The sequence below is a fragment of the Chiroxiphia lanceolata genome, chromosome 2 (assembly GCF_009829145.1).
Source record: "Chiroxiphia lanceolata isolate bChiLan1 chromosome 2, bChiLan1.pri, whole genome shotgun sequence".
Lineage (NCBI taxonomy): Eukaryota > Metazoa > Chordata > Aves > Passeriformes > Pipridae > Chiroxiphia > Chiroxiphia lanceolata.
The window spans coordinates 82,892,907-82,918,094 of record NC_045638.1 but is presented as its reverse complement, the minus strand read 5'-3'; the positions used below and the strand labels follow the sequence as shown (position 1 = coordinate 82,918,094).

General features: G+C 41.5%; 1 protein-coding gene across 11 annotated transcripts in view; it reads left to right on the top strand.

The window, feature by feature from the left end:
- The window catches only part of FAT3 (FAT atypical cadherin 3), a 405,288-nt gene that overhangs the window by 60,995 nt on the left and 319,105 nt on the right, over positions 1–25,188 (top strand). For 2 of the 11 annotated variants that reach the window (XM_032678487.1, XM_032678480.1), the window contains exon 1: positions 7,607–7,992. The exons of 7 other annotated variants lie outside the window; for them this stretch is intronic. The gene's annotated coding sequence lies outside the window, so the exon portion shown is untranslated. Of the gene's footprint in view, positions 1–1,230; positions 1,306–7,606; positions 7,993–8,289; positions 8,426–25,188 lie in introns of those variants that run through there. 2 more of the 11 variants (XM_032678481.1, XM_032678482.1) reach the window with 2 other exon arrangements.

Genomic DNA, 25,188 nt, shown 5'->3' with positions numbered 1-25,188 from the left:
GTTTAGTAACAATTAAACTGAAGTCTTTGCTTTCTGTATGGCAAACCCTGGCCTCTTGTCTCCATCGTTTACCACAACTTGAACCTCACAGGATGTGATGTGTGTTATCCCATTACGCTGTCTTTTTCTGCCCTTGTTTTTGTGTAGTGCTGGATATTATGGTCTGCAGTTCTTCTCACTTTTGTCACATTTTTACTAGGTTTACTGCCTTCATATGGGATGGGAGGTAGCTCAGTGCAAGTGACATTGATGTCCTTTGCTCTGACGTTTTATTCTTTGCAAAATCTTGGGAACGATGTTAAGGAACTATAAAGTGCGGGTTTGGACTGCAGTAACAGTGTATAAGTTGAAGACCCCAGCCTGAGTTTTGCAGTAGGGATCACTGAGCTCTAACACACTTGGATCATGGCACACGTGGTGGAGGTAGGGCTGCTCCTTGCTCTGTCCATTGAGTCTGTCCTGTAATGGGTGTCCAACACTGCTCTTGACCTTTCCACTTGCTGAGGAAGGATGGGTTCAGAATGACTTAGGAAAACAGTAACCATCTTCCCCAAGATGCAAGAAGGGCAACATTAATTTATTCACCCCTGCTCCTCTCCCTTTCCTTCTTTTATTGGTTTAGGGAGTTGAAGACATGATAGGAAAATGAATGAAGCTATAAATTTTCATCTCTTCTTAATATATTAATAATATGGAAACTATGGACAATGGATTCCTCTGAGCTTTGTTTTTTCATATTTGTTGGAGATAGTAAAGTAACAGAATGGAGGTCCTTCACATACCTTCCTTTGCAAACCTTCACATACCAACCTTGTTGGCTGAGTGTTGCCTTGAGAAATAGGCTGTACCTGCCCTTGGGATTTGAAGCCCATGTTGATGAATGCTGTTTAGTCTCAGAATTACCAGAGAGCTCATACATATATATATATATATATCTATTGCTGTGCCAGACTTGGAGTCATCTACATTGAAAATAATTTTAAAGGGGAGACCCAATTCTTTATTATTTTGCCCTTTTATTTGTATGTTCCTCTCTCCAGCCAATCCACCAAGAGTAGACCATCCAAGTTGCCTTTTTCTAACAAGGTGCTGCATTTTTTCATCTGCTCACTTCCGTCTCCCTTTGCCAAACCCTCTAGCCATGAAACTGCTTTTGTGGAGCATCTCAGTCTTCAGGACTCATTCCCACAGCAGGCACTTGGGTTTGATAAAGACATCAGCCCTGCGAGTTTTAACCTTCAGCAACCATGGCAACCTGCCTTGCGTCCTTAGAAGAAGTAGTCCCGAGCACAAGTCACTTCAAAGGTAATAGATGTGAGCATCTGTGATGTAGCAGGACTTTTCATTTGAACTGTTATTAGCATGTGTTGGAGGTATATATTCAAGCAAAGAGACACTTTAGATATATTCCATGTTGTATACCAATATGCTATAGAAAGGCTTGATGTATCAGTAACCAAAATTTAGTGATGGAGAGATACCATCATATAATCTGGGTCTCTCTCTGTGAAATCACAGACCACTACATAGCAATTTACCTAGGTACTTGCAATGCTTTTATGCATACTTATTTTCCCTCCCTACTATCTGAGCCCATGTTCTTTCTTCTTCAGTAGACTTTTGCTTGTATGTTCTGACCAACACCACGGGCTCTTTTGGCTGTATTATGATACAAGTTTCTCTCTGCCTTTGAGCCAGCTCCATCCCTAAGCTGCCAAACCAGAACAATGGGGGAAGCTTTCTTTGCTGTAGAGGAGGAACCAAAGCATGGAAACTCAGTCTACGCTGGGAGAAGTGATTGGAGGTGTTTTGTAGAAAAACTGCTTGAGAAGAGTTGTCCTGTGTTCATGCTCAATGTGAGCAGGATCAGGGGTAGGGAATGAGACATACATCATGCAGCCCTAAACACATGGTAGGCCATGTTGCGTCAAGCGGGCAGCAGCATCATCCCAGGCTGACTATGTACTTGACAGGGCCAGGCAGGTGCCCTGGAAGCTGCACTGCACTACCTGCAGCTGCCTTGGAAACCACAACAAAGCACTTACATTTGAGTAGTATGAATTTCTTCCAACTTTTACTTAATTTTTATTTCAGTTCATTCTGGAAAGAGCTCCTTCCTCCCCAGTAAATTACAGGTATTTCTAATGCTGCAGTCAGAAGCATGAGAAGCGTCCCATCTAGCTTTAACCAAGCTTGCCTAGGTGGTTGTGGCTGCCATGAAGCCATGGTAACAGATGCTTTATTGTGATATGGTCAGTGGTCAAAGTCTCCTGTATCCTGATTAGATTTATGTGGCCTGTGCTGATATTTGTAGCTTCACTGGTGTGAACACCAGTGCTGTTCAGTCTAGTTTAAAATTAGTTTAGGTTAGCTTATCTGTCCTCCAGTCAGCTTTTGGATATAGCATGCTTACCTTGCTAGTACAGAGCTAGAGCATCTCTGGTGGGAATGGTAAGAAACGCTTATTGCTTTCTAAATTTTTGTTATATTATATTTTGTAGCACCTTTCTCAGGAGGGTCTGTTTTGCACCCACTGAATAAAGACTTAAAAATGTGAAAATTAGATCCAACAAGATTGTTTAGTCCTTTGAAATAAAGTGCCTTTAGAGTTTGTTGTCATCATAAGGACATAAATGAGACTTTCCAAATCCCAGTTCACCAAAGCATGGCTGCTTTGGCATAGAATACAGTGAGCCCCTCATGCTTAGCTGGGGGGTATGGGCACCTTCTGAAGAGCTCAGGCATGGAAGGGGATGCAGTGAGTGCTGCAGCTCCGTTTGGGTTTTGCTGGACTTCCGTGATGGATACCACCGGGGAGGTAATCACCCGGCCCCCCAGAATGGTGGCTGCACATTGCTGAAACCCCATTTTCAAATAGGAAATTGGCCTTTTATCTTTGGTACTTGCTACATAATGGTGCAGAGCAGCAGTCAGCTGAACCTCACCATTGGTTTACTGTTTGGTTGTAAATCGTAATTGGTTGACTAACCTTCTCTGATGTTAAGTGCCTTAAAAGGTTGTTTTTCCTTTATTTTAGTTTAGATTTAGTTTCTGACTTTATGTGTTCTTTCTGTTTATTCTTCTAGTAAAATGTAATTAGAAATTAAAGAGAACAAAGTAAACCTCCAACCCTACTGATCTACATTAACATGAATCATCATCTCTTGAAAGTATGTGTAATCCAGAGCTCTGCAACTTGATATACATCCCCTTCATTTGGTAAATATTTAAAATATCTGCAGGCATTTTTTCACATTCTTGAGCAAAGACCACATTGCTGTGTGTTCACCCTCGTGTCTAAGTATTGATGTTTTGAAGCCAAAGTATATTTAGTTAAATGTCTTTTTCTTTTTTAATTTTTAGGGTTTATTGTACTGTATGAAAATGAATATAAAGAAAGAGAGGAAAACCTACCAATTTATTTGCCTTTTACTAATCAAAAAGAGTATATTAGAAAGAAAGTGTAAGCAACTTTAAATAGTGCCAAAGGCTGTAGTCTTTGAGAACAGTTGAATTGGGAGGTTTATATAATGAACAGAGCTGATGATGTCTGTAATAAAGTGGATTAGCTTTTACAAATTCTGTTCCACCATGTATCTTTACTTAGCTAATCTCCCATGTTTGCAGTTTCAGTCATAGGTTCTTGGGGAGCACCCAGATAGATTATAATTCTCCAAAGTGTTTTGTAAATGCTGACACTTCCCAATAGTTTCTGACGAATAAAAGAAAAAATTTCATAGCTTTTCCGCTGGGTCGTATGGTACTGCACCATTAGCAATCATTAGTTCCTGTGCTCAAATAGTATATACTGGCTTCTTACTCCTTTGGTAGAAACTCTTTATCTCTGATACATCTTTCCAACTTGGACTTCTGTTAGGTACTCCTTACAGCTTCCATAGAGTTGCCTTTGATGAGAATAAAGCAAATTCTGAGAACAATGCTTCTTCCTATAAATTGTTTTGAGCTAAATATGTCCTGTTCTGTGGATTATGTTTTTGGAGTCATCAAGGCACCAGCTCTGATGGTGGCAGAAATGGTGGGCCCATGTGTTGGGTGATACTGATCTCCAAGGACCATTTCTGTCCAGTAGGGTGTGCAAAGGGCGTCATGGGAGAGCAGGGTCTCCAGGCAGCACTGGCAGCTCACCAGGGCGTGTGTGCATGGGACACTCTTTGTAGGAGCCTCTTTCCCAGATCAGGGCAGCCGCACATCCCTCTTTCCCTGCCTCCAGCAACAGCAGGGCATCGTTCTCTTGGCGGTTAAGGACTGGGACTTTCACGGTGGCATTCAAGATTTTCGATTTTAAGTAGATATTAACCAATAATTTGGTCTGATACTGGCACACTTGCTTATTTTGAGAAATGTTTTCTGTCCCTTTTTCTTCACCGATATGAGGTGTTCCTTCCATGGAATTCCCCACTGGCTTGAAATGTCCTGCCAGACTGGGACTTTAATTCTAATTGTCGAATGATCTTCAAACTATTTTTTAGTAAAATGATGTAAATTTTTATTTGGAATAAAACTTGTTAGTGTATACACATGCAGATTTCTTAAGCAGCACAGATGATTTTTAAATACCATGAACAGTGCTTTGATTCATACTTAAGAGTAGACTAGGATGGTGCTGAAATTTTTTTAAGGAACGAAGCTTGACTTTAAAAATATGTCAAATTCAGTTGATCGTGTTTGAAACAGTCTTTGCAAGTAACGGACTTGAAAAGCCTGGAATCAGTTTCCTGCTATTCTCCAGCACTTCTTGCATCTCCTTGGGGAGGCAGTTTAGGCTTTCAGTGTTCAAATCATCATCTCCAAAATGGGGATAATAAAGACTTTCCTAGTGCCTAGGAGCGTTGAGATGACAGATCAACTGATGGATCATTTATGGATTCCAAGAGCATTTATGTTCCCCTCTGCGGCTGTAAACCTCAACCTTTCCCAAAATGTAGCTACCCAGTGGGCCTCCATAGCCAGGATAGATTCAGTGGATTATGTTCTTATTATAGTGGTTTCCTATGTAAACAATCTGATTTCCAGGGCAAGTGGTGTATGTATGTGTTCATTCACTCCGATGAGATCCAAAACAGTTGCCAAGTGCTTTGATCCCCTTGCCAAGAGAAGAGTTCTGTACAAGGCTGGGGCCACTTTTGAGGACACTTTAGCCGACTAGCATTGCCCCCTAATTTAGAGTAGGAGACTGAAAAGGGAATGTAATTTTGCCAACTCTAGACCATTAGGTTGGTATTATCAGCAATCTCTGCATCTCATTTCAAATCCAGTATGTTTGCCACGCTGTGGGCTGGATCAGTAACAACTGTGAAGCATGACAATCTACATAATCTTCTGTGATTTCCAGTGAAGGTTTTTTAATTTTCCTCTCATTCAAATTGTCACCCAGCATTGCCTGCTTAGTGCCATGTTAATTGGGGTACTTCTTCCCTGATTCTTTTTGCATGAAAAAACCATGCCAGCTAGATGATATTTGTGAAGTCAATACATATAAAGTGCAGCATCTTCCTCACGAGTACAGGTGCAAGTACATGAGCCTGGAATTACTGTAGTTTAAGAAACATGACTTCATGTGCATAAGCAATATAGCTACACTCTTTTGGATCTTCCCATGTAAATAAACCTTTAGTTTGTGGGATGTGTTGGGGTAGTTGACCATTGCTTGGGTTTTCTGCATACCCCACGTTTTTCTAACTGTGAAGGATATTACTGGGCTTCATATAGAATTTGTGACAGTGTGGTCACACACTGGATCTACTGCTTGTAGTCACTAACGGGAATTTGGCCTGCTGCTGGTTTTTTTCCCCTCTACCAGCTAGCGGGAGTATCCTAACCTTAACATTATTTATTTGGAGTCTTTTTGAGTTAATTAATTTAACTCTTCACTGCCTTTGGTCACACGGTTTTATGAGTATTTTTAATTGATCTTATTTGTATGTAAATGCAATCTAACATTAATTTAACAAGATGGATTCAAGTCAGTGGCCAACCCAGCTGTTCAGTCAAGGATATTACTCAGTGCTGTTTATTGGGTTTAATTGAAGATCATGGCCACCCCAGAAACAAAAAAGGGAAAGCAGCTACTGGTGGTGAAATCCTGCCTTTGTAGGCAGTTTCAGTGATGGATATTATTAGCTTGGAATTGTACTGGCCACAGCAAATAAATAGGGCTTTCTTTTCTTTCCACCGACTTTTACAAATACAAAGGGAAATGTGGAAAGGGAAAAGGGAGCTCATAACCTGAGAATTTCAGACCAGTTGAATTTAAGCAAACCACCCATTTATTCTTAGTTTAATGGCTTGCAGGCAGACTCTATCAGTTGTGGACTGTATTGTATTAATTTGCAATGGCAAGAGTTAATGCTAGTAATTGCTTTTCCTCTATAGAGAGAGCCTGTAGTAGATTGGTTTTACATGGCAATCTGTGATTGATAGATCAGGGAAAACAGGACCAAAGAAGGTTACTGCCTCCCAACCACTTCCCCCTTCAAATTAAAATAATTTGCAATTTGTAGGATGCCTTGTAACACGTGCTTCAGGAATGAGGCAGTAAACACACTAGGCTGCATTCCCTTAAAGCAGTGAACCTCTTACTGCCTTTCTTTCACCAAACCAAATAAGTTATGTTGTTGGGAGTCCATTGAAAGCAAGTGTACTGGCGAAACAGCCCCCAGACCCCTTCAGCAAACTTCCTTTACGGTCAGGCAGTGGACTTGATGAAAGAGCCTGTTTGTGAACATTTGGATTCCTTCCATTGATTTGTAAATCCACTTTAATAAAGTACTGCCGAAGCTAGTGAAATGAGCAATTGAGGGCTTCCTTTAAGTTTCTAACAAATATCTGATGCAGCTTGTATCACTGCTACTGGCACATGCTTTTGAAATTGTTTTTTTCCTGCTGTGTTGGATCCTTTCGAGATTGGGGGAGTAAGGGAAGTAGGGGGAAAAATGCAGTCTCCATCAGCCACACATTACATGGCTGCTTTATTTTTCAGTGCTGCTAAAACTCCTCTTATTTAATATCGATCATACCAAGGAGCCAGCAAAGTATAGTGTTAATTGGGTCCACTGGAATTCCTGTCCCCTGGGAGAGAGAGCTTCCTAGGCAGGGAGGGCGGAGGGAAGGAGGGAGGGAGGGAGGGAAAGAGAGAGGCAGGCAGGGAGGAGGGGACCCACTGTGTGCCGCATAAAATGTAAGTGCACTAGACATCAAGGCTTCTGCTTGCATCGCTGGGAAGCAGTCGCGGCGGTTCCCACCCGCCCCCCCTTTCAGAAATTAGCCAACTCTTTTTTATTTTATTTTTTTTTTAAAGTCTGGCAGTTCTTCTTGAATTAACAGCTCCTTTCTATTCTTTTTCCTTCCTCTTTCTTTTTTTTTTCCTCTTTGCGGACGTCTGTTTTTTTATTATTTGAATTGTTTTCCTCTCCTTTCTGCAAAGCTGCAAAAGCTCTGCTTTGAAAACTGCTGCCCCAGAGTGCAGTTGCTTAGCTGTCCTGTCAGCATTGTTCTAATGCTCATTCCATATGTATGTCACATAGGAGCAGTACCCTCCTCCTCTCCCTTCCCCCATCCATGCATTTGATTTTTTTTCCCTAAAGATTGAAATTTTTTTCTTATTTTTCCCAAGGAGCTTGCAAACAGGGAAATTCAAACTGAATGCTTCTCTGTTGTGGTTACTTATACAACCAAGACCACATTTCTCTTAGAAAAAGTGTTTGCTCTGTTCCTTCTTTTCTCCACTCCCTCTTTTTCTTCCCTATAAGCACAAAGGCTTTAAAAACTAAGATCTATAGTTCTTTTTGCTTTTTTTTGCGTTACCGTGACAGCATGTATCACTGTTGCTGAAGAATGAAGCAGGCAGGCTGGAGGTTTTTTATGTTCAGTGCTTTTGGGACCACTAAAAAGAAGTCCGCAGAGAAATACGTACAGCAACTGTGCCGACTGAGTTTCTCATCACTGTTAACTGTCACTTATTCTGACTAAAAGGTAAGGGATTCTTTAATATTTTTTTAAAGTCTTTGTGCATTGTTTGTGCATTGTCATTTGACATGTGCAACTCACTGGCTCAGGAGGGAGGTGGGTTGTGAAGATTTTTGTGTTGAGGTAGTATAGGTCACCCAAGCAAAGCTGTTTGTATCCATAGGAGAAAAAAATCTTGCTTCTTGGAATTGTTTCCCTTTTCATCTCAAATGGTTCCCTCAGCTTAACTCGCTATTGATTGAGACATAAAGCTGGGGCATTATCGCTGCTGCTTATCTTTTCTGGTCCTCTTTCTCTGCCTAGGAAGTACACGCACCCAGTTTGTGTGTGCGTGCGCATATGTGGGGCAGAGCATATCCCCTTTGCATAGGAAATACTTGGCAACATGCATGTTCTCCTCTTTTGCTGTGACTAAATGTCTTCAAGCACTCTTCACAAGGTAAGAATGCCTTAGTTCAGCACACTGCAGCTTATGCCTGTTTAAAATTATTACTTGGATTACAGTGCATACTGTGGAAAGTTATTAGTTTCCACAGAGACCAATTTAATTGGGGGGTATGTGTGCAGCGGTTCTGTTTTGTGCTTTCCATACACTGCTTATGGGGGAGTATGAATGTTATTTTCTTCTTAATTCTTGGGAAGGGTGAAGTTTACACTGTCTGTTAGGCAGAGCAAATGAAGTTATAGCTGAAATCGATTAAAGCTGTGGAGAAGCATAGCCTTACAAGGCTCTTCAACTTAGCCTGAGAGTCAGAAGATAGTTCATTAAAATATTTTTTGCGCTCCATTGTAATATACAGAATTATAAGCAGAAAGGCATCTTCACCAAGCAGAAGTAGCAGCAAATGATGCCTGGACTGGGTCATTATATTATTTATGTGTTAGAAACCTGTTTAATCCACAACCTTGGTGCGCTCTGCTTTTTTTTGTGCGTGTGCTGGATACATCTTGCAACAGCCTCTTAGTTCAAGAGGGCATTGTTTTATGAAATGTGTTAATGTGTTTCTGCTTTGCAGGCAGGAAAAGTGCTCTCTGTGACTGTCCTTTAGCTGTGACACAGTCCGTTATTTGCTATTTTGGACAAAGCTGTTTTTAGGGCTTGCTTTGCTTTCTTTTGCAGGTATTTGTGTTCTTACTTCTTAGCTGTTAGTTCTCTGCATAGAAAATGCATCTTAAGGGTGCTCATTTCTCATGCTTCGCAATGATCAGTAGCTGAGACAGTTCAGCAACCTCATTTAATGGTATTGCTTTACCTGGAATGTTGCATTGCTTATTTGAATAACCAGGAATACCACCAAATATGTAATTACTTTTAAAACAATCTAAAAATACAAAATGTGAAGAAAGAGAGAAGTCTTGTCTGCAGGCATTAATTTCTTTCTTTACTGTATCTGTTTGTAATGTCATTTCAAAATCAGATATTTCCTAACTCATGTTCTGTAATTCTATTTTCCCATGATTGTTGCTTTCTATTAGCACTGAGAAAACAGTCATTTAGATAACAGGTTTTCATTGACATCCTTTTTATATTATAGAAAGGAAGAAGCAGTAATAAGTTAAATTGGCATCTGCTAATTATGCTGAATACAGATTGTGAGCTCTTCAAGTCGTCCTTTGCCTTAATGCTGTTAGCATATTTTAGCACTGGCAACCAAAGGAAAGAAACTGGAATGTTCCTGCTTGGGTTTTTTTAGGGGGGAAAAAAAAAAGAGAAAAGATTACTTGTGAAGAAATGTGAAGTTTTGGGGTTTTTTAATGTTTGTATGCTTGTTGTGAACAGAAGAGCATCACACACAGTTTCGTAGCACTTGGTAAAATTGAGATCCCTGAGAAACCGACCTGTCTGGTGATCACTAGAATTTATTTTGAGCCTTGGAGATAAAACTGTTGTTGTCCAATATAAAAGTTTGGGCAGAAAAAAGTTTGAGTGTTTGTAGCCACAACTACCTGATTCTTTTGGATCTCTGAGAACTAACTAAAAATACAACTGTGTTCTGAACTTAGCTGTGGTTCTTCATACTGTATTGCGATTTTGCTCACCTCATCTGAAAACTAGGAGTCTTGGGCATCGAGGGAAGCAGAAGAGCTGTGCTTCTGCCCAGATGTGCTCAGTTCTGCGTTGTGCGTTTTCCCTGTGCAGCAGTATCCCTGCCTGGCCGTGGCACTGAGCCCGGTCTCGGAGAAAGAGCAGCTCAGGTTGGGATGGCTTTGCCAGGGGACACGCTCCATCCGGCCCTTGGCCGCTGGCAGCGGCAGTACGACACGGGAGCGGCGGCCGTGGGTCAGCCACTAGAGGGGAGGCGAGAGCTGCGTTATCCCAGTGTCTGACTCCACGGAGGGAGTACCCGGTACGGGGTTGTCTACACATGGGCTTGCACTGAGCGGTGGATATAGCCAACCTAATCTAGATCCTCAGGATGCTGGGAACATCCAGCGGTGCTCGCGTGGGGCATAGCGTGGGCTGATACAGGTGCTCTTCCCAAGGAACATCCGGCTTCTGGGGTGAATTGTGTCATGAGACAAGTTTAGATGCAGCAGAAACGTGGCCCACGCTTTGTCTGTGCTGGGCAGGTCTGTGGTTTTCTGCATGTGGGTCTGCCCAAGCGCCACTGTGCACAACCTTCCTCTCACCTGGCTTAAGCCTAGAGAAAAGAGAACGAGGGGAGACCCTGTAGAGTCTACTGCTTCCTCATGAGAGGAAGCAGAGGGCCAGGCACAAATCTCTCGTCTGTGGTGACCCGTAACAAGACCCAAGGGAATGGCCTCAAGTTGTGTCAGGGGAAGTGTAGGTTGGATATTAGGAAGAGGTACTTCACACAGAGGGTGGTTGGGCACTGGAACAGGCTCCCAAGGGAAGTGGTCACAGCCTGACAGAGTTCAAGAAATGTTTGGACAACTCTCTCAGGCACGTGGTGTAGCTCTTGGGACTGTCCTGTGCAGGGCCAAGAGCTGGACTCAGTGATCCTTGTGAGTTCCTTCCAACTCAGAATATTAAATGATTCTATGATTTTTACCAGTAATGATGATTTGGCACATAGATTTACCATAAGTTGTTTCATTCTTCTGTAGAGGATAGGTATCTTGAACTTAAAGCATTACTCTGCTTGATGGGAATGAGCACACTGGGAAATGGCCTGTGTGGAGAGGTGCAGGGCTGACTGGAAATAGGAGAGCTCCCAACCAGTGAGACCTCCAGGTCAAGGTGAGGTTGCTTAGGGATGGATGGGCAGTGCAGGAACTGTGTGCTTCGCATATTGCTGTGGTGTGTCATGGCAGTACTGTACCTCTTGTCTTCATATGAGCCTAATCTTGCTAAAAGTTGTGTCGGAGTCTTTTTAATAAGACGTTATGATTTTGGCATTAATTTGGGGTTTTCTTGCTCTCTTACTCGCATGTGTGAAATGCAAAGCATATTTAATGAGTGAATACTTCAAATGCTTCCAAATTAATTAAAAACAGTTCCACATCTGGAATAAATCCAGTACCTTTCATGGATGGCTTCAACTTCACGGTTTTTCTCTCTTGTGAGAAACCCTGTGAATATTCCCTTGCAGATGCTTGTGAAAGCTGGAGTAGCTGAATCCAGGTTTATTTTACAAAAGAAGATCGGAAACCCACAGAGATCAATGGGATCTTGGCCTTTATTCCAGCAGACTTTGGATAAGACCTAATAGTATATATATAATTATACAATATGATAGGTCTGTGCATGGTCAGGTATTTTCAGGGTACCCTGTCATGAAGGTAACTGTGCAAATCTTGATTAAAATTTGTTGGTTTTTGTGGTTCAACTGCTGTTTAAATTCATATGGATTCAGTGGGGCTTGAATTGGGCACCACAAACAAAAAAAGTGTTTTTATAATGAGAGTTTTTTTTTCTTCTGCCTCCTCTGTTCCCAGATATAAAAAAATGATCTGTTTTTTCACTATGGGAATGTTGTGATTTAAACTGACACAGCTAAGTGACCTAAAGATAGGCTTATTGCTTAGATAAAAAATGCAGGGTTGGGTTGTTTGAACTGCATTAGCATCAGAATAAGAAATGGCAGGGAAGTTGGCTGAGGTGGCCCTGCAGAACTGGGGAGGGTTGTTCTCTGGAAAGCCTCCGAGCTGGGAATTCTTTTCTAAGACATAAATAAATAAATCTGTGTCCTGAACACTTAATGAATACAGAAGTCTGGGCAACTTTAGGCTGTTGGGGATATTTTACAAACCCACATGATGCTTTTTTTGTTAGTATTGTCGATTTCCATTTGCCCCCCTAATATTTCCATTTCAAGGTGAGGGTTTTCTTCTACTTGCTTTATTTATTCTGAAGGTGCTGAGGATAATGTTTTTGCCAGCACTTTTCTGTACAACCGCTGTTAAGTCTCACATCAGTTTCACTATGTGTTGCACCAAAATGCTGCCCCTGAAACTTCAGATCTTGGAGCTACAGATTGGGATTGCAGGCAGTTTAGTTCTTCAAGTACCTTGTCTTTGGAGTTGTCCTTTGGCTGCTTGGGCTGGATCCTCTGAGGATTCCAATAAAATTATCTTGCAGGGATCCTACTGTGAATGCATATACAGCTTTTCCAGGGGATCTCAGTGTGTTTTACAGACCACAACTAATTGAACCTCATGACATTCATGGCAGGCAGATAAGCATGAACCACAGTAAGTAAGCTAAAACAGAAAGAGGTGAAGAGCTCAAGTTTCCCATGGTAGTGAACAGTGACATTCCTGTTGGATTGAGCTATAGATGCCATGTACTTCTGAAAATGAGGCTGCTGGTGAGTTGACTGGAAAAAATACTCTTTTGGTAGTGAATTTTGTGAAGGGAGTTAATATTCGCGGTTTTGCATCCCATGCCAGCCGATTAGAAATCGAATTAGTTGAAAACCCCCTCAACATTTCCTTATGAGTCTGCATAAGCAGCATCATCTTGGGAAGTTATTGAAATGTCCCCTTGCCCTTCTAAACTGGACTTTTCTGAATTAACCTGCCTTAGTTGGAATTATAACTTTTTGAGTATCATTTTGCATTAAGCAGAAAGTGCCTGACAAAGGTGCACCAGCTCTTAAAATACTGGCACGTTTTGACCACTGCTGGGTTCTGACTTCATTGGTGTAGTTTTCTAGTAATTGCATCTCTGTTAGGCTTTTGGGAGGGGAATGATACTCATAACTGTTGTCATGGCTGTTGGTCATAGGCAAAATACAAAACCAGTGCTGATAAAGTGAATGATGAGCTGGCCAAACAGTAAAATGGAGTGGGAATGAGGAAGTTCACTCGCTTAACTGCTTTCAGTGCACAATTGCTTCAAGTGCAAGAGTACAAGACAATGCCTTTAGAAAATAAAGGTTTTAGCCAGCTTGGTAACTCATTTTTGAAACTATAGAGGGTGTTCAGAGAAAACAATCTAAAGAGAGATCTATGGGACCATCATATAATTATGGTGCTATAAGCCAGATTTGCAGGTGTACCGATACATCACAGATATTCCCATTAAGGCATGCTGTACAACTGGGATATACTGAAAAGAGAGAGAGAAAAGGAGTAGTGAGAGAAAGCTATGGCTCTAGTTTCTGTGGCCTTCTAAGAAAACATTTTAGGCATAGAAGCAAGTTAAAAAGGTTAATTGGGCAGGATGAATTACTGTGTTGTGTGAAAGTGAGCTTTGGAGCTTAAGAGAAAGCAGCAGACAAAGGTGTTCCAGGAGATAAAGCTGTTTGTGGTGTTGAAAAATGAGGATCATCCCCACACAATCTGGAAGGGGGGAGGTTTAAGAAAAGTTATGGGATTTACTGAAAATGTGAATGTTCTTTCAGTGATACAAGACCCCCCAAAGCAGTGTGGGTGGAAAGAGGAGGGCAGACAAGTTACCCTTAGTTAATGGCTACAGCAGGAAAGGAGTAAAGTTTGTGGAAACTGAAGAGACAAGGCACAAAAGAGGAGGCAGCATGAAGATGATGGAGCGTTTTTTACCAAATCAGCATACCTGAAAGCATTCAAGATAGCAGTAGAGTTCTATGACTGTATGTGTCATCAGGCAAGAGCTGGCAGTCAGGTTATTCTAGTACTTAGCTGTCTTTGCCTGAGGCCACACTGGAAATACTGTGTGTAGCTCAGGCTATCTACTTATAAAAAAGGGTGTTACAGTAATGGAAAAGAATGAACCAAAGGGAATGTAAAGGTCACAAAGATTACAGGGGCATCTGAAGAAGCAGGGATGTTGAGGTATGTGCTCCTATAAACTGTCACACATACTGGAAGAGAGGAATACCAAAGTTTATCCTCATGATGTCCACATGACAGAGTGGTTGAACCTGCTGGAACTGCTTTATATTCAGTTGGAGGGAATTGACTGCCACAGAAATCAGGAGAATAATTGGATGCTTGCTGAAATTGAACCTAAAACCCAAGGGTTTGGCACAATGATTTAAGGTCTAACACCAAAAAGCAGGAGTTAATTTTGCATCGACTTCCTTGCTATAGACCTGCTTGTCTTCCTAGGAAACATCCCTGACTATGAACTGTTGATATTGAAGCACAAGTATTAATTTTTGAATTAATTTTAATAATGTGGGCTTGAGTCAGTATGCATCAGTGCTTTTAGTGCCAATGAAATGGATTTCAGGCTCTGGAGAAGAACGCAGTTTCAGTATTTCTCTTATTGCACATTTAAGTGCAATTTGCAGAGAAGCTGGAGCAAAGGACAGCATCTCTGCTTCATTTGTGACTGGTTATGCAGTTTAATTAGTGCCCACCGTTACCGAACAACTCCCATGAAGGTGAATCCGGGCTTAGAGAAATCTCCAACTCTGCAGCGGAACTCTGTAACTAGATGCTGAGAAGGGGCTGTTCATACACAGCAAATAAAAGGGCCCTTTGTGTGAAAGTAGCTTGTTAGCTTTTTGTTTTTAAGCTGTAGCATGTCTAAGTGATCAGGGTGTCACACACTAATAAACTAGCCAGTCCCTCTGGAATAGAAATTCTCGGTGGTGATTTAGAAGGTGCATTTATACAGTAGTCTCCAACTTCATTACTACGCTGTTTCCTTGGATACTGAACATTTTGCATATAATTACAAGAGGGATGTTAACAATGCTTCGTGGTTCTAACGTTTTTAATAAAAGTTTTTCATATTACTCTCTTTTTCCTTTAATATTCTATATCAGAGAGGAAGAACAAAAGGAAATGATTCTTGTCAGCTAATTTGCACAACTTCTTTTGAGCCAAGAACAGGTTTTATTTCTTAAAGTGTGGAAATCCTGCATGCTATTTCGGGAATTATGTCACTGAATGGGTTGTAAATAGGAATTGAAGTGCTACTATTCATTGTAACATCAAATTCACACTGTTTGGGAACAACCTTACAATAGTAAAAAAAAAGCTGTTTGAATGCTGGGCAGTAAACAAAATTTGTTATGGGTGTGAAAGCATTTAAATACTTCATGTGCCTATTTAAGACTTGGGTATTTTGATAGTGTTCAGTATGTTTCTCTAAGGTACTTTCTGCTCTTTACACACCATCTTGGTTGCCTCAACTCCGGCTGTTGTTTAACAAACAGTTTGAGCTGCCATGGACATGGAAAGGATCCCTCCTGCCTGCCCCAGGCACCCGTTCCCATCTCCCTCCCTCCCTTTTGTTCACAGGCATATTTGCAATAGGGCAGCTCAATCCACACTGAGAACAAAATCAACAAAAAACTAAAAATAAAAAAAAAAAAAGAAAAGCCAAAAAGACCCAACAAACAAAGGAAAAAAGGGGAGGGTTGAGCCTGGGACTGCTGCTTTGGTGGCCACGGTGGCTTATTGTGCCATAAAGTGATCACCAAGCTGTGGTATGAAAGGATTATGCCTGAATATATTTTGGTTTAGTTGTGCAGAGTGTCTGTAACTCTTGGAAAGAAGCTGTTAGGAGCATCAAGCTGTGGTGCCCAGTGATGCACTGCATGCTGTGGCCCTTCATTGATCCTGCACGAGAGTGTAAAGCTCTGTGTGTGTTACCTCCATGGCTTTCAGCACATCTGCTTGTTCCACTGTTTGCAGAAGATGCTTTTATGTGCAGTTGAAGAATGTCTGTTTGAGAGCAATATTTTTGCATGTCAAAAACAGAATTAATGCTTTCGTGTTCTTTGAGACCTCACTGGACCTTGGGAGATCCCCTAGAAACACAGCAACAAGGATTTAAACTCTGAAATGTCTGTATCTATCACAGGCTGTGTAGTTGCCCTCATATGATAAAGGAGGGCAGCTGAGCATGATGAAATGGGCTGTACATGTGTGTGTGTGCACACCCCCACTCACACTAGAAGTATGCTCACTTACTGGAAGCTGTTTCTAGGTTCAAAACATTAGTTTTTTTAGTGCTAAAACAACTACTTTATATTCCTACTCACACTTTTACTTCAGAGAAACAATATATTGTATAGTTCATTTAATAAAATAAAAGCATTTTTCCAAAAGCCACAGAATACAGAATTTAATACAGTAGCATTTGAAGATAAATTCTAGGGATACATGTGAGATGGCTCTTTTACAATATACTCAGTTTTATTGCAGTCCTCACGGTGGCTTTCATATGCCAAAAGCTATTGGCAGTCTTTTCTTATCAAAGCTGTATAGAACTGTATTATATACACAGACATTTTGTCCTAATCCATAATAGTTTCACAAGTGAGGCATGCTTCTTTTTCCCCCCTTCACTGTGGATTTGTAATATTGCTATGTTGGCTTTAGTAAGCTGATGCATTGCTATTTTTTAACTCTTTTTTTCATTGTATATTTTCATCTTAAAAGTACATAGGAAACAGGAAAAGTTATTCCTGATGATTTCAATCTTTGGCATGATGCTTTCTGAAACAACAATTTATTTTTTTTTTACCTTTCTGGAGATTTGCAGGAATCGGGTTGAAATGGCAGCTGACTTTCAATCAGTACATGGTTGAGCGTGAGGAAGAGCTATATGCAAATAGTACCTTGCTATGTGAAACTTCATTTTCAACTGAGGTCAAATTCAGCAGCAGTGAGCCTCACTAGGCATGAGCTAAGACTTGTTATTTAGGCTAGAGTCCTTTTTATTTTAGCTGAGCAGCTTTCCCCTTCTCTTGTCAGAATAAAAAGGGTAAGCAAATGGTGAGCATGTGGCTAGGAGCCATGTGGCATTAGTTTGCTTCTGCAGGATGCTCTAAGAGGGAACATCCACGTGCCTTTGCCTAGGGCAGCTCCTGGGAGCACGTTTTCCACAAGGCAGAAGCAATGGAGCACTTTGGCACAGCCACACCTGGGTTTTGAGAGTTCTGATGGGATGGTACGGGGTTACCAGCACTGCTTCTTCCCCTCCTGGGGAAGAACAAACAAAGATGCAGAGCCAGTGACTTTCTGTGTTTTGGGGACAAATGATCTGCTCCATTTATTGGCAAGTGCTAGGTTGGATGTTCAGCATTGCATGATGTGAGGTGGCCACCTTGCCAGCAACTTCTCTGCTTGTCAAAGTGTGTAAGGGACAGGGTGGCTCCATTAGGAAGATTTACCCACTGGGTCTGTAGGGAGTTGGGGTGGCACCACCACAGTGTGGGCTCCCAGCAGGCAGGGAGAAGTCCAGACCGAGGAGACTGACAGCAAACTGATGTCAAGGAGGTAGATGTGATGAATATATGGTCACAGGGCCTGGGCGTGACTCTGCCTTGCATGTTTCAGTGATTTACCCAAACAAGTGTTTGGCATGCTTGTGGTTTCTGCCCAGGATTTGAGAGTGCAGGCTTTGCAACCGGACCTTTTGCTGCAGATGATCCTGACTTCAGGAGATGGAGAAGGGTGAGGCATTAAGATGCGGCTGTTCTTCCTAGTGGCTGCCATTGTCAACAACATAATGAAGTCATACACTATTGTTAGTGTTGTCTTTGCTGTTATCATTATTATTACTACCTCTGCCTTACTGGTCTCCATTTCATGATTAGTATCCAATTAATTTTCCAAGATCTAGATGTAATTTTGAAGAACCCAAACTCCTGACCTGTGAATAAATGATGAATTTTAAATGGTAGCCACTACAGTGATGTTTAGAAACAGGATTGTATGACCCTCTGTTCTAGAAATTTAGGCCAATAATGCTGGTAAGTATTGCTTTGTAGGGAAATATTCCTGCCTTAGATTGTATAGATATTAAGGGCAGCATAGCAAGGCAGTGAGAGCTGTCAGCTGGAGGGTGTGTGTGAGGCATCTGCTATGTAACCTGGAGCTAGGGGCTTGAGATGCTGTGCCTGTTTCCAAATCTGGACATGGGCTGTGTCTGCACTTACCTGACCTTCAAGTATGCATGAAAATCAGGAGCCTTAAGGGCACTCTGTCAGGAAAGGTGGAAGCCCATTGCTGTTGAAGCCTTTCTAACAGCCAGTGGGCGTGGGTGCTTTAGAGAAGTCCAGTACCCATAAGGATTTCAGGAGGTGGATGGCAGACTGCCATGGAGTTCTTCCTGCTTCCCATTGTTGCTGGTGGTAAGGCTTTCCATGAAGCCTGGGATGCTGTGCTTATTTAAAGCGCCTTTCATGGAGAAAGGAAAGACTGTAGCTCTGTAAGGCTATTTCCCCTCTTTTTCCATGCAGGGCTCCTGTAGATATTTGAAGTACTTGCTTCTCCTGAGGGAAACATGGAGCTCTGTTAGCAAAGAGACTTGAAAGAAAATCCAACTTTCTTCTTCTTTTTTTAATTTTGTATGATTTTGACATATGAAACTGGCTCAAAAATGAATGTGTACTCTTTCTGAGGTTCTGCCTCTAATGCCACATATTTTAAAGGCACTTTTCCAAGGTGATTATCAAAACTCTGTATTAGGAGATACCTCATTTAATCTAGCATATGCTGATTGCCATGAAGATATTTTCAACAGATACTCTACCATAGTGTCTGTTATTCTTCAGGACATAAAATAACTGCTGGACTGTAGATGACTGTGTGAGTAACTGGCGGCTTATGGGTAACCTCTTTTCTGGCACAGAAATAATGGGTTGTTTGTTTCTCCAGTTGAAGTCCTGATGTGTTTTGATGTTTCTGATTTACATTTTTAGCACTGTTCCTGATACCATTCAGTGTTCTGGGAACGGTCTTTAAACTTGGTGTTTATTTTGGAGCACTGGTTTTCCAGCAAACAAATATGTGATTAGCAATTAATGGTTTTGCTATAAATAAACAAAAACGAACAGTTCAGCTTTAAATAGTGATCTCTGCTCTGTGGAGCTTTTAATTGGTCTGTGCTTGCAAAGTTGAACCTCTCCAAACACACAACAGGCTTTGAGGGACTCCCAGCTGCGGTGACTGAACTGACCGAGTTGGAAAGCTGAAGCTGTGGTGGTTTGCGTTGATGTATGGGTAGCTAAAAAGTGGTTATCATCTCGAATATCTGTGCATGAGCCGAGCACTGGAGGGGGGAAGAATTGTGGTTTCGGTATGGGTAGCGTGTTTGAATGTGGGGGGAGTTTCAGCATGCGGAAGATTTCCAGTACTGTGCCTTTCCCTTGGCAGCTGCTTGCTGGGGTGTGGGTAAGTGGTGGAGGTGGCACCAGACATGGTACCAGAGGTTCCTCTTTGCAGCCAAGGCAGATCTGTCTCTCTGAGTGCCACAAGCACTCCCTTGTGTGCACTGAAAATAGCATGTTATTACATCCCCTTCGAAATAATTGGATTTAGCACCTTGTATGAATTTGGGTATTTCTAATGTGGATAGTGGTCCAAGGCCAGCTATGTTGGAGAGCTTTCCTCCTTGCAGTGATTGGACCTTAACAGATGGGCTGGAAAGGAAATTTCTGGGTTTCTGTCAGAACTGCTAGGTTTAAAGCTGACTCCATCTACTTTTTTGTTTCCCAGATGATGTCTGCAGTGTGTATTCCACTTATCTGAGAGAACGTGAGATTTATTTGAACTGACGTAGCTGTGTGTTGCTTCTTACTTAGGTTAACCAACTACTATGGCCTGAGCTGGATGTAATTTTAAAAAGTAATGGCAATAGCCCTTTCTCTAAACACTGCCAGTTTGAGCAAATGGCAACCTTTCTGGCTTTTTTGCAGGAAAATTTGGAAAGTAGGAACTATTTATCAATTATCCTTTTGGGTTTTCCTCGTTTCTTTTTTTTTTTAATGAACACTTGTGGGCTTACGGTTCGTCCAAGTTTTCAGAGGCTCCTTCATCAGAGAGCCATCAGGAAGCAGTTTTTGGGGAGCTGGCTTTCAGAAAAGTGGTTGCTCTGCAGTGTCTAGAAGTCAGGCCCACATAGATGTCTGAAATTGGTTGTAGACAGCTCCAGCGTGTTGATCCAGAAGCAGCTCCATGTTATGCCTGCAACACAACAGCAAGTGCCAGCACCCTGCAGATTCCCACCCTATTGAAAGAAAAATGTTCACTGCTAAATCTAGGTTTTGTTCTCAAATCTCAAGCTTGTTGAGAATCTCAATCAAAATATTTGCTCCTTGCACTTCCATCATGATCACTGTCTATTGCTGTATGTCAGAGCTCTCTTGAAGAGAAATACCATTGCAAAACCAATAATACAGCTCCTAGCCTCAAGAAACAATTTTTTCTTTCTTTCTTCCCCTCTAGAATAATAAGATTTAGGTATTTCTCAAATGGTTGTTCTGTTTAATTGTGGGTTCTGTTTTGTTTTTCTCTTAATGGCACCTGGATGCATCAATATGTCTTTTTTGGCATGGAGTAAAATGCTTTATCCCACAATCCCTTTGTAAAGTCTTTACTGGGCTGTCATTATTTTGATTTGGTATCTCATAATCATAGAATCATGGAATGGTTTGGGTTGGAAGGGACCTTTAAATATAATCTAGTCCAACCTGACAGTCTTTTCCCCTAATCTTTATTTTATATTGTGTGTTTTACATGGAGCTGTCAACTGCAAAGACGCTTTTGTATATATGTCCCTTTTTTCAATCACCCTCCATTTGTCCATATATTTGCCTAGACTTGAACACACATAAAGGTCTGGACCATTTGAGCTGCCCTACCTCCACACACTGGGTTCTGAGGAAGATATATAGTATTTTTTTCCTCTGAGAGTAACAGCTTAATGCAGTCCTTATACCTACATACCTATTATGGCACTGGAAACAGTAGTTGTAAATCTCATAGACTTCTTTCTTGCTATAAACTATATCCAGATAGTTTATATAAGCCTATGCAAGCTGTCAGAAGGAGTATGTGCAGTATCCCAAACACACAGCAGACTGGATGCAGCAACTGGCAGAGACTGGGAATAGCAGGAGTGAGTTTGCAGGAAAACAGCCATGGAAGAGAGTGCAGGGTGGGAACTGACCCTTGTGTGGGAAATGTGGAAGATGGTCTTTTGGCTGCAGGGACATCACATTCACATTGGTGCTGCACTGCAGCTCTCAAAGTGCTTATTTCATTGCCATGTTTCACCAGGTATATTAAAAAGCTGAGATTCAGATTGCTCTAGGGTTTTGTACAAAAGACTCTCTGGTCTCAATTGTATTTATTACTTGCATTACAGTAAGGAGAACGTTTGCAAAGAGCCCAGTTGAGTCACTGCTCAAGTCCCACTGTATGCAGTTGGAAAGTACTCCATGGCAGGCTGTGGTCTTGCTCCTGGTCCTTAGCAACCTCTGGATGTGTGAGCAGAGCTCTTGCCCCTGAGGATCAGAGGTGCAGTTCGGTAAAGAGCTGGCTGTTTGCAGGGGATCGAAATTGATGTGTGGTGAAGGGAGAACTGGGGAAAGACCCGCAGTGAGAGGAATGGGACTCACCAGTGCTGGATTTTTGATGTTGACATTGCACCTTGAAAGGGCTTTCAAGCCAGGGCGCCTTGGATTTATGAGTGAAACATTAGGGGGAAAAAAAGAAGGCCAAATAAGCAAGAAATAGTACCCTTAAGTGTATTTTGTAAGGAAGCCCCCATGAAAATAACTGGGTCATTTTGAAACTACCCCAAAGCGTCCCCATTTTACAGTGATTAAGAAGCAGGAGCCAGGGGGGATTTGTGATATACAAAGCACGAAAACTGGATATCAGCCTTTGTTTCCCTGGGGGCAGACCACCAACGGACAAGCTCAAATCCCTTGTAAGGTGGCTCACAGGAATTCACTTTTGACAGATCTCACATGGTGGCAAATTATTCCTCCCCTCTCCCCCCTATTATTTCCCCAAGCCATGTTTCATCCTCGAGGGGAAAGGGAGAGTTCAGCAGACCCTTTGCACCTTATCCTGGGGAAGACAAATGATGCCTGGCTTCTGCTTGCAAATGGAAGCATTTGCTGATGAACTGATACTTGACAAAAATTGGTGTTGTATGGAAAAAATCCCCAGCACCTGCTAGCAAAACAATGTTATTCATAACATATGGCTGGGTGGCTAAATCTTCACTTCCTAGGGACAGCCTGAATTACACTTGCTACATGCTGAGCGCCCTTTCTCCTGTGCAGAATGACATGCAGGCAGCGGGAGGATTTGCAACTCTGAGAAAGGTTAGGATTTATAGCAGTGTTTCTTGCAAGGGCTTACTCTGCAGAAATTATCATTTTGTCTTCATCTTCTCTTTTTGGGATAAACACATCATAATATAATCATATGTATGGAAAAGCAGATCTTTGTGCTCACTGGGGAACAGGTAGCTCCATGAATATATCCCCTGCTGTAAATCTGTCAGTGTTAGTAAGGTTTTTCCCCCTTCTGCCTATACTTGAACACACATCTTTAATTCATTTCTGTATAGCACAAATTCTAAATTGTTATTCTACATTCTGATTTCTTGTCCTGGCCAGTAAAGTGTTAGCCTTTCTCAGAATCACAGAATATGTAGAATTGGAAGGGACCCACAAGTATCATTGAGTCTAGCTTCTGACCCTGCACAGGACCATCCCCAAGAGTTATGCCATGTGTTTTCCTAGCTGTGTGAATTATAGTTGTCTGGCAAGAGGAAGTGTTGTTTAAACGTGATTTTATCCCTTATTCACTATTCATTTAACAACATGCTAGTGATATTGCTTGTGTAATGAGAGGAGAGTACGAAATCCATGTCTGTCTCTAGTCTGTGCCTGAGCTTTGCTGGTAGATCGACACCTTGGTCTTTAAACTCCTAAATTGGTATCTTCCATGTGCCTAAAGATTAATTTCCATGAGTTTCGAAGAGTTTTCAATAGTTCCGTGCTATGGAAGAGACTGCTTCCGAGAGAGGGCACTGACGTGCATCGGCTCTCATCTCCTGGTTGCAATATTGGCAACAGATTATGAAAAACATTTTTTCTATCACTGAGGCATCTCGATGGAAGCCTTAAATAGGTAACAACTGCAAACCAGTCACAATGCTGTGCAGTCTTCATTGTGCCCTTTTTGCAGGTCCTCATGGCCTGATCGTGCAGAAGCTTTTGTGTAGTGAAATTGCTGTTGCTGATAGAAAAGAGCACTGAGAATACAAGGTTTCATGCAGCTGCATGGATTTGCCTGTGTGACAAGCTTATAGGTTTTGTGTTTTGATGATAAGACCAGAAGAGTAGATTGGCTGCTGTCAATGCTGGGTGTTGATATTTGAGTGAAAGGGAAGAGTTACTTGCAAGATTGAGGTCACTCAAAGAAATCAAGAGCTTTCTTTTCAAAGAAATCAAGCCCTGCTGCAGGTGCATGACTTCACTACGTACTATTTAGGCCTCACATGCATGTGATGTTGTTGCTTTTCTGCCTCCTAAAAAGGTACCTTTATATTTTCAAATATACCTCATTTGCTGTAAAGCTGCTTATTCAATAGAATTTAAATAGCTACATTTTGAAAGAGAATTGTGACTACTCCTGAGAAAGCAGTGGCAATTTCAAATTGTAGTATTTTTCCATACTATGAGGTTACCACTCCTGTCCTGTGGGCGAAGGCACCCTCCCTTTCCCAGCTTCTCCAGGAGAAATATTAATCAAGGTGAAAACCTTTAAGTCAAGGTTTCTTGACCCCTTTTTTTCTCATACACACAGATGCATAAATACTTCGACTCTCAGAAGTTTATCATTTGAAGTTGAGAAACTCTTTTTCCTTCTCACAGCCCAGAGGACCCGCTACATAAGAAGTTCATTGGATTCTTCACCCTTCATTGAGTGAAGCTGGAAGTTAAAGCACAGATTGGTTTCTTTGCTCTTCTCTTTCAAAGGACCTGTAGTAATTCTGAAGTAGTTGGCTTTTATTAGCTAGTCACATTGCCTGAATTAATTTACCTAGTGGTCAACTGGAAAAATTCTTACGGAGTTAATTGGACTTGGAGGGAAAGTAGGGAGAGAGGACAAAGTTCTTTTTTTTTCCTATTCTGACCTGCTAAAAGCTTATTCCTCCTGCTTGCTGAAGAAGTTTGCCTGCTGTATTCCTTATATTCTGTAAAAGACCTTATGGCTTGTATTTATCCAAGAGCTATATGCATTGTTTTCTTTTTCAAGTATTTTATGGTGTGGAGATTTTTGGAATTAGAAGAATTAGCCTAGGGAGAAGGAATCAAACAAAGGATCACATAGCACTTGTTTCATATCTGTGCACTGAATCAGAGCCACGTTTTTGGTGTGCAGGAATCCTGGCAGTTGCTGGGACTTGAGTCTTCCTTCTCGGTCTCCTGGGGTGTGTTACGTTTGGATGCAGCCCAGACTGGAGACTGCCAGAGCCAAGATGAGAAAAAGGAGTGATGCTCATACCTCTCTCAATTCCTCTAAGGAACACCAGCCACCTACACGTCCCTGCAGCTATTCTGCAAGGTTTGGGTCATGTAGTTCAAGGAGCAAAGGAAAATTACTAGAGTGGTGAACTAAATTTGAAATTATAGAGTTCTGCATGATGTTCAGGCTTATTTTAAAGAGTATTAAAATTAAGATACACTGTTCTATTTTTCCATTTCTTCATTCCCACATCAAGGCCAGAGAGCTAGAGTGGAAAGATTCCGAACTCCGCAAGATAACTTGTGTTACCTTTTCACCTCCTTGGGTAGTTAGAAGGAGTTATTTTTCTTTAGTCTCTGCTCTTGTTATAGAGCAGTTTTATTCTCTCAGAAAACATTGTCCTTGTCCTTTTCTTTTCCTTACTTTTTTCCCTCTTTCTGTTTTTCTTCATAGTAACCATGTTGAGTAGTACCAGGAGATTTTTTTTTTTTTTGGTAACTTCTACCCAAATGTTTTAAAATCAAGCAGAAGTAATCACAACCTTTCTCTTCACTTGAAACCATAACATTTTTTGACAAG